Source organism: Ambystoma mexicanum, chromosome 3p (genome assembly GCF_040938575.1).
Source record: "Ambystoma mexicanum isolate Mex_15411 chromosome 3p, UKY_AmexF1_1, whole genome shotgun sequence".
NCBI classification, from domain to species: domain Eukaryota; kingdom Metazoa; phylum Chordata; class Amphibia; order Caudata; family Ambystomatidae; genus Ambystoma; species Ambystoma mexicanum.
This window is the reverse complement of record NC_090925.1, coordinates 1,026,403,715-1,026,412,533: the sequence shown is the minus strand read 5'-3', so window position 1 is coordinate 1,026,412,533 and position 8,819 is coordinate 1,026,403,715.

The window sequence follows — 8,819 nt, the reverse complement described above, 5'->3', positions numbered from 1 at the left end:
GTATCACAGATTTGGCCATTTGTCTCCAATTACTCCACAGGACAGATTTGGCATACTTGGTGCATCTAGGTTTATACTGATTTTCACATGTGTACCCCTGAGGGACTTTACCTGTGTTCCCCAAACAAGTCACTTGTTGTTCATTGTTGTTTTAGGTATGACCTCTGCACCTAGATGTATTGCATGATGTTTTTTCCATTACTTGTTCAAATCCAGCACTCTGAGTGACTGCACAGTGTGTGTTCACATTGTGGGCACATGCATTTGTTACATCACCCTCTCCCCCCCACATTCTGTTAATCTGGTGTCTCTGTCTGTAGGTGTTTCCAGTGCACCCTATGATCCCCACACACCTAGAGGGACTGCCTCGTCTAGGATGTGGGGTCTGTTGAAGGGCAAGACAACAGCTGAGTATTGTTAGCATATCCCTTTACTGTGGTGTCCAACCGGGGGGGCTAGTGGATAGTGCAGAGTCTGGAGTTGTGGTTGAAGAGACTTATTTGCATGGATATTGCAGACATGGCTCTCTTTCTGGCTAACATGCCCTGGTGGATTGAGCATGTTATTTTTGGGATGTGGAGCTGAAGATTACCCTTTCACAGGGGGCCAATGTTTCCCAGTTTGCCCTTCTCCCTAACTACTATTTTCCGTCCTTGCCCCCAATGTGTGCTATTTTTCCATTAATGTGCCTTCCTGGCTCTTAGACCATGCAGCATTTCTTTTCTGTCTTCCTGTCTCTGTCTTCCTCACTTCACCGCCTCTCTCTGCCCTAAACCTCTATAACGAACACCATTTCTCTTCTCATCTCCCCACCAGCCAGACTCCTCATTGCATCAGAATTCCCCTATCCCTCTCTTTCTCTCTCCACTCCGCAGCTACACATTCATCACTCTGTGTCCTGTCTCCCTCTTTCCCTCTGTCATCCTTCACATCATCTACCACACTTATATTTCCTCTCCGCAGACCTTCTCCTCCTCACTTGGTGTCCTTTTCCTCCTATGCATTCATGGGTGACTGAAAGGCACACATGACGCCTGACAGTGAGTGTGCAGAACTTATATGCCTGTAATCAATGGCCTGACTTGTACCAGCTTCCTGGGAATGACTGACACCTGTTTCCAGAGTGCATGTTGTGCTGTGCTTGACATTGGTTTTCTTCACTGCCAGTGGTTTCTCTTTCAATGAGTTTAGATGTTGTAAGGTAGATATTTGCTCACACGCTCTTATTTGGACTACCGGACATTGACACTGGGTTGTCCACGGCAGTTCCCTTGTTCCATGCAGGAGTTGTCAAGGCTGTCCAGTTTCTTTACTTTAATGGCATGCATGTCTTTGCAAGCATAGAATGTTGTTTCAGGGGGGATGCTGTGAATGCAATAAAGGTGGGAATCATGTGCAAGTAAGCTTGAGGCACTCAGGAGGGCATATGTTATGGTGTCATTGGTGGCGGGGAGTCTGGCAATGTCGGGGTTGATTTTGTATTTCCTTGGACTCAGGTGAGTGTGTCCAGTTTCATGGGTTCAGAGACACACGGTGATGGTAAGCTGGTGAGTCTATGCTTGCTGTTTTTGCCGGGCAATCAGGGGGACACTGGTTGCAGGGCAGTTGTGAGGGAGGCTGTCACTGTGGGTTTTTTATTGTTGAGTTATCCTGAGGTGAGCAGGACCAGCTACATGGGTGCAGGGACACATGGTGATGCTTGAGGTATGTGCATGTGTCTTGCTTGCCACGTGTCATCCCATTCACTCAGCTTTTCATGGCTTGTCTATCCACGCTGGCAGTCCACTCCTGCCACTTCAGCCTCTTCTGGGGGTGCTGTCCCAAGACAAATCCACTCACAGCACAGCATGGCAGGCCATTTGAGGGATGCCATGTTCACCCCCAAATGGCCATGTTCATCAGGTGTGCCAGAAACCAGGGACATGCCATTGGCCTACTGTTTTTGATTGTCATGCGGAAATGTACAGTGCATGGTACACAAGCAAATATTTTGCTACCTGTTGACAGCTGCTCAGTGAATCTAAATGCTCCCTTCAGTTCCGGCTCATTGGCTCCTGTTCAGTCCAGTCCTTCTGAACTCTGCATTCCCTTCCTCTTGACTCTGCCCTGCTCCCTATTGTATGCCAGCCTCCTCGACCTCTGTTTCTCATTCCTTTCTCTTCTCTGCTTATCTATTTTATTCCAGTTGCCTCTGTGCCCTACCTTCTTTTATGACTGCTGCCTATTTGCCCAGCTGCCTTTTGCCAGATCCTGTCTTCACTGCAATTGATGAGATTCCATAATTGGCACCCCTGCCAGTGTTTACTGCACTGTCCTGATGCCACGTTAATCAGGGAGGTGCTTGCAAGGGGATCCTAGGTTTCCAACCTCAGTGATCTCTATGTGGGAGTTCTTGCAGTGTCATTCTGACTCCAGATGGATCTAAGTGTTCACAATGACTTCTCACCAAGACAAGAGGTAAGTGGGACCTGGTCCTTCAAAGCATGGCACTCAGAGGGGCAGGAGGTGTAGGTATTTAGGGTGAGGAATGGTTATATGTGATTTTACTGATGAAACATTCAGAGTGGTACATTTAATTGTGACCAAAATATCAAAAAAACTCTGATTATTTTAGTTGTGTTTATTTGGCGGTTCCCCCAAACACCCAGAATTCCTACCCTTATAACACCACCCCAACTCCATTCTGACTAATTTGAACCCCTTACCACACTACCCTATATATATGTTTATTTAATATTTTCCATGTTTTTGGTATCATGGTCTTCAGTGAAATGTACCACTCTGAATTATTTTCGGTAAATTGACTGGGTACCGAGGTGAAGGTGTCACTGTGTGGGGTGTATTCATTGTATTGGCCTGAGGTGAGCGGGTCAGGCTGCATGGCTGCAGGGACACATGAAGATGGGTGGCTGGAGAGTTACTGCTTGCATGTGTTGAATGGCACTCAGGGGGGGCACATGTTGCAGTCCCATTGGGTGCATGTATGTGCTACCTTCTCTGACCTTGTATTGTTTTTTATACTGAGGCATTATGCGTGGCAAGATGGTTGCTGATATTCTGGAGAACAGTGCTATCGGATGCCTGCAAGCAACACGTCAGCAGAGTAGGCTGGTTTGTAAGCCTATGGAGGGGATGCAGGATACATTCCAGGGTAAAGCTGCAGCAGGCTCACAAGGGGAAAGCTGTGAGGCGAGATGTGCATCTTCCTTGTAGTGAACCAGTAGTTTTATCATTCTGCGTGACTATTTTTATGTAGATGTGTATTATTTGCATAATTGTGAGGGAATGGGGTGGCCACTCAAGCAGTATATTGTTTTTAGTCACACATAGGGTGGCCAGGGCAGTCCACACAGGTGTTGGTTGTGCTGTGCATTGCCATTGTGTTCTCATGTGTGTTGTTGGGGATCTGCATGCACTATTGTTGGTGGTGGCCATGTGAAAGTGGTCTGGGTTTTGTTGCTTGTGTTGTGTGCTTTGGTGTGTGCAAAATTGACACTGCTGTTTCCAGTTGCTATGACAGTGTCAGTGTTTGTTGCAGTTGATTGTACACACACATTCTTAGGGTGTTGTTATGGGCACATATTATTGGCCCCAAGTCATCATTCAATGGCACCAATGATGTTGCTTCACTGTGTGTGCTCCACAAGGGCAGGGTTTCAAGTGAAGTATGGTTGCACAAGCTGATTGCATGCAGCCTCTCCCTGTTCCTTTTGGCCAACCAAGGGCAAGGGTGGTGCCTGTGGTTGAGGGTAATGACCCTCCTGCATATCAACTGGTATGCCACGCCATATGGCAACATTGTGCAGGCCACATGCTGCCACAATGATTTCACATACTACTTGTGGGGCATATAGCAAAACCCCACCAGAATGGTCAAAGCAGCAGAAACGTGACTTGAGCACCACCAAATGTGCACTCTGCTTTGCCTTTATTGGCTATATGTGCTGAATTGTACCTTGGCTCGGCTGGTGTGGCAGGATTTCTGAATAGCAGGAGCAGGAATCTTTATAGCGGGAAGGCACTGTCTCTTGCAAATGTGTAAATGGTTGTTATTGGAATTTGTCATGGTCTGTAGTTCAGTGTTTCATGTAAATGCATGCATGTGCACAACAGTTGATACTCACCAATGAGCCAGGTGTTGCCAAAGATTCCTGATGCCAGGGCGTGGTAGAGTGGTGACGCGTGGTAAATGTTTCATGTGTGCTTCCTGAGAAATTGGCGTTGACTTGCATGATGACTCCATTTGCATCACAGATGACCTGCACATTGATGGAATGCCAATGTTTCCTGTTGCATAAAATGTGCTCCGTCAATCGGGTGGGGTGTAGCACAACATGTGTACAATCAATGGCTTCAAGTACAAGTGGGAAGTGTGCAACTGCATAGAACTCCTGGCACACTCTCTGCCTTTCCTGCAGTATGCTGGGCATGTATATGTGCCTACGCACACATGCACATGATGTTATGGAGGCCAACACCTGGTGGAGAAAACAGGCTTGTGTGGCCTGAGATATGCCACCAACAATAACTGTGGTATGGTGAAATGAGCCTGTGGCTATGAAATGGAGTGCTGTCAGCACCTTTTCCAGAGTGGAGAGGACATGGGAGCAGATGTTTGGGGATGCAAGATCTTCTTCCCACTATCTGACTGGTTCTAGTATCACACGGGGTGGAAACTGGTACATTGCATACACCTGGTCACCTGGCATCCCAAAAAACGTAGTGTGTGCTGTGAAAATCTGGGGTCTCTGCATCCTCCTCCTCCTTCTGTGCCAATTTGCGATGGCTCCCAGTATTACTGCATTCGTTGTGGGTGGCTGACCGACACTGGAATGGTGGGCACTGCATGCTTTATACACATTGTATCCTTTGTGCATTGTGTTTTGTGTGTACTATCATGTGGCAGTGAGATCATGAAGTTTGCGCGTGACTTTTCCCTACGTGACGTTGCATGGTGAAATCGATACATTTGGTTATGTTTGCGCTTGGATGGGAATGCAGTTTATTTGCATGTCCCATCCCTCAACACACCCATGTTCTTACTTGTTCTTCCTCATTTTACTGGGAGAATGGGGAATATGCATATTCCTCCCACTATTTATTTCATTGCGTAGGCCCGTCACACACTTTACATTGAGTGTCACACACAGCACTCGACTGCACGCAAAGACATGACAGGCCCACCCAAAGCCATGGAAAGGCACTCAAAGTCCAATCCATGAATCGACAAAAGGAGTTTTGCACGCTAATTAGTGCACAAAGTCACTTTTCAGCGTGCAAACAATTCTATAAATCAGGCCCTTAGTGTATATTTGTCTTTGTGCGCTGTACATTTTATTGTGTTAATCTATGTTGTTTCGACGATGGAGTTGTCAAGATTTCTTGTCATTTCTAGTGGTAGTTAAAATGATTCAGAGGTGTTTATTGTTTCCATAACTCACTGAGCAGACCATCAAATAACAACTGAGGATAACAAAAATCACTTTGGAAACATCATCATTTGTCACTTGCATTTATTTGTTGTTGTATTCAGAGCAGTCTCTAGATAGAATGCTTTATTATTTATTGATATGTGACGTAAGCCTAAATCAATGCTATATTAGTCGACACTATTCCACGGCCCAAATTCAAGGCCGACAATGTGTAGTCAGTTGCCCTGGTCCTACACCTTGACTGCCCACTGACACTTCAAAGAGACTTGAAGCTTATCATCACACCACACAGGTTTAGATGGGATTATGGCACGATGCTGGGCTTGCATCATGAACTAAAAACAGACAAAGACAAGGCAACATAACATCACAACCACAGCATTACCAGTCTAGCACATACGAATACCAATTTCATGTTGTCTTTAAATCCCGTCCACGCATAGTTACACTAGTTACCACAAACGTTTTTAAGACTTGCAGGACAGTGGGAAAGAGCCCCCACACAAATTAGTTTGCCCCAACAACAACAAGTATATGAAGGTAACCCCTCCCCCATCATTTCAATTCGTTAGCCCTCTCTGAAATTTCAGTCTATTTGCACTCCTCTATACTGATGATTAATACCCTATATGGGGGCGTGGCAGCCTCCCAGCTAACGAGGAGGCTCATAGCGGGTGCTTTACCACATAGTACAGGCCCCACTCCGAGCATCCTCAGAGCAGGTGGCAGATATCTTCCCTCACTTGGTTTTATGGGTAAGTGCACATCCCCGCTTTTCGGTGCATCTGTGTCTCATCCTCCACCCCGCTCCCCTTTTCTACCCAATAAGAGACCCACTGCCCCCTCCCCACTTACCTTCTTCCTTTTTCCGTTGGCTGCGCCGGTAACAGTAGTGTTCCCGGAGCAGCTCCAACGGCGGCAAGGCAACCATGGAAAGGGAGAATGGACTATGTATAGTCCCTTCTCCCAATCTATGGTAGCCATTTCTTTTTTTTTGTTGTAAGTTGCAGAATTTTACAATTTAGAAACTATAAATATCCCGGTGCAATGTGCCAGGATAATAATAGCAATAAACCCTTCGTTGCGGGGGCCATTACTTCGTCCGATAATGCCCGACTTCATTAAGGCTCACGCTTTGCTTGTGTCTGTAACTATGGCCTGGGGCATTACCTGACACAGTGATGGCCCCCCTCTCCCCAGGTCGGGTTTTTTTGCTTAAGTAAAAACGTCATAAAGTTATCTCCTTTCATCAGTCTTTTGATCATGGACATCAAGCGTCTAATTCCATTTTCACCCTGGTCAATTAGATGATGGTGCAATGCCAAAGGCGCAGGGGCCACAAGATGCCCACTCTGCCTAGAAATGGGGGGTAGGGGGGAATGCTGTCCACGGCTTATTCAAGGATATTCTCAGTAGGTAACTGAAGCGGTGGCATATTGACTAGTGTACATCAGCAATAACATGTGCAACGTGTTACAAGTGTTGCACTGGGAAAACTGCCTTTGCAGTTTGAGGACAAGTATCTGCAAATACAAACACGGTTATATTTTAGTCGATCATCAGGCATAGTTGGTTCACAAACAACATGGCAGCGGTACAACTAATATAAGGGAAGCAATCTATTGCTTCTCTCCACAGCAATGAAATCAAAAGTGACACCACAAACATTCTGCACAGCATGAATGCCCTACTTCGCCTTACTGTTGCTTCTATTCAGATAGCAAATGTAGCTCAGTGTCCCACTCACCACTCAAGGAGATGGGAACAGGAAGGGCAAGCCCAGCAGATGTTTGCCTTTGCCTGTTTCGACATCTGGAGTCTCAAATAAACATAACGAGCAGCCATGCTCTTCATTGTTAGATCATTTATTTATTTATTATGGACAAGTTGGGCATTCCAATCGATATTAGGAACCACCAATGGGTTCTTGTAGACAGTATTTCAATGCTAGGGGAGGGAGGTGTTTCTGGCATGTGACCATTGTGCTTCCTAAACCAAAAGCAAATGTCTGTGCCCCAAATGTCTGCATATTTAACTGCATTCATCAAAGTGAATGAACAGACTACCTGGCAGATGCAACACATTCCTGATTTGTATCCAGTGCGCGGAGTTGATACCATCATTTTACACTACTCTTTACCCTAATCCTTTATGTTGGTTTTACCCAGATGCTTTCATCATTCTGATTGTGTCCTCAAACCTTGGGCAGAAATATGTCCTCTATTCCATCCTGGCAACTAAGCCTGGGCAAAAATGTTCGGCCATGAACCAAAACACACTAACAGTGTGCTGTACTGAAAAAACAAGCATTTCCGAACATTATCAGTTTCTCAGTAAAAGTGTTTCCGATGGTTCAAGCTCACATGGTATAAATTGGGCATGCTTGGCTCTATGTTTGGCGGAGGCAGAAGACTGCTCTGGCAGGCAGTAGAGGGGCTCTAGTTGAGGGAGATGTAGACCATTATTATGCTTTATTTAAAAGAGAGTTTAACATTAAAGTAGGTTCTGGCTGAGTGACAGAAGGATTTAGTTGAGGTACAGATAAAAGATTAAAATAGGATTTCATTGAGAGACGATAAATAATTTAGCTGAGTGAGACGTAGGAAATTGAAATAAGATAGGCCACCTTTTTTGTCACTACTACTGACTAGATCACATCTAGTGTTTGCAAAGCAGAATTCAATCTTTTAGTGGCCAGACAAAATTCTACTTGCTTGCAAAGATGAGAATAACACATATTAGAATTCTTCTGAGTCAGGAGAGTGCATTCCATGTCTGTAAATGAGTGCCTCATCCTTTTGTGGGCAGAACAGTAACTGGGTGCATCGAAATGTTTTTTAATTCTTGGTAGACAGAAAGAACTAATGTTCGGTGGCACTAAGCTACTGTCGCATCTTTTCGGTGGCTAGACAATATAATATGGAGGGGTTTATGTTCAGTGGCAGGAAATAACTGAGACACTGTAGTACAAGGGAGGAGAGAATGCTACTGAATGACCATGCAGCATGACATAAACACATGTGATCATTCGTTTCAGTGTGAGGTGAAGGACACCACCCGATTGTTGTGTAGGCCAGGCAGGAGAATATAATGCATTCAATGCCTGTAAATCAGTGTGTCATCTTTTACTGGGCAGACAAAATAATGTTTGATTGTGAAGTTGTGAATGACAAATCTAAGAATTATTTGTAGGCAAGTGAGAGCACTCAGTGAATTTTGCTTTGTAGGCCACTACCATCTCTTTGTTGCTATTGAGATGTGACCATTTCCTATACCAATATGTTCAAACCACCAACATGTGAAAGGAAAAGACGCAGGAATGCTGAAGAGGATCAGACAACGGTTACAAGGGTAGAAGTGGAAGATGAATTACATGTTGTATCTACT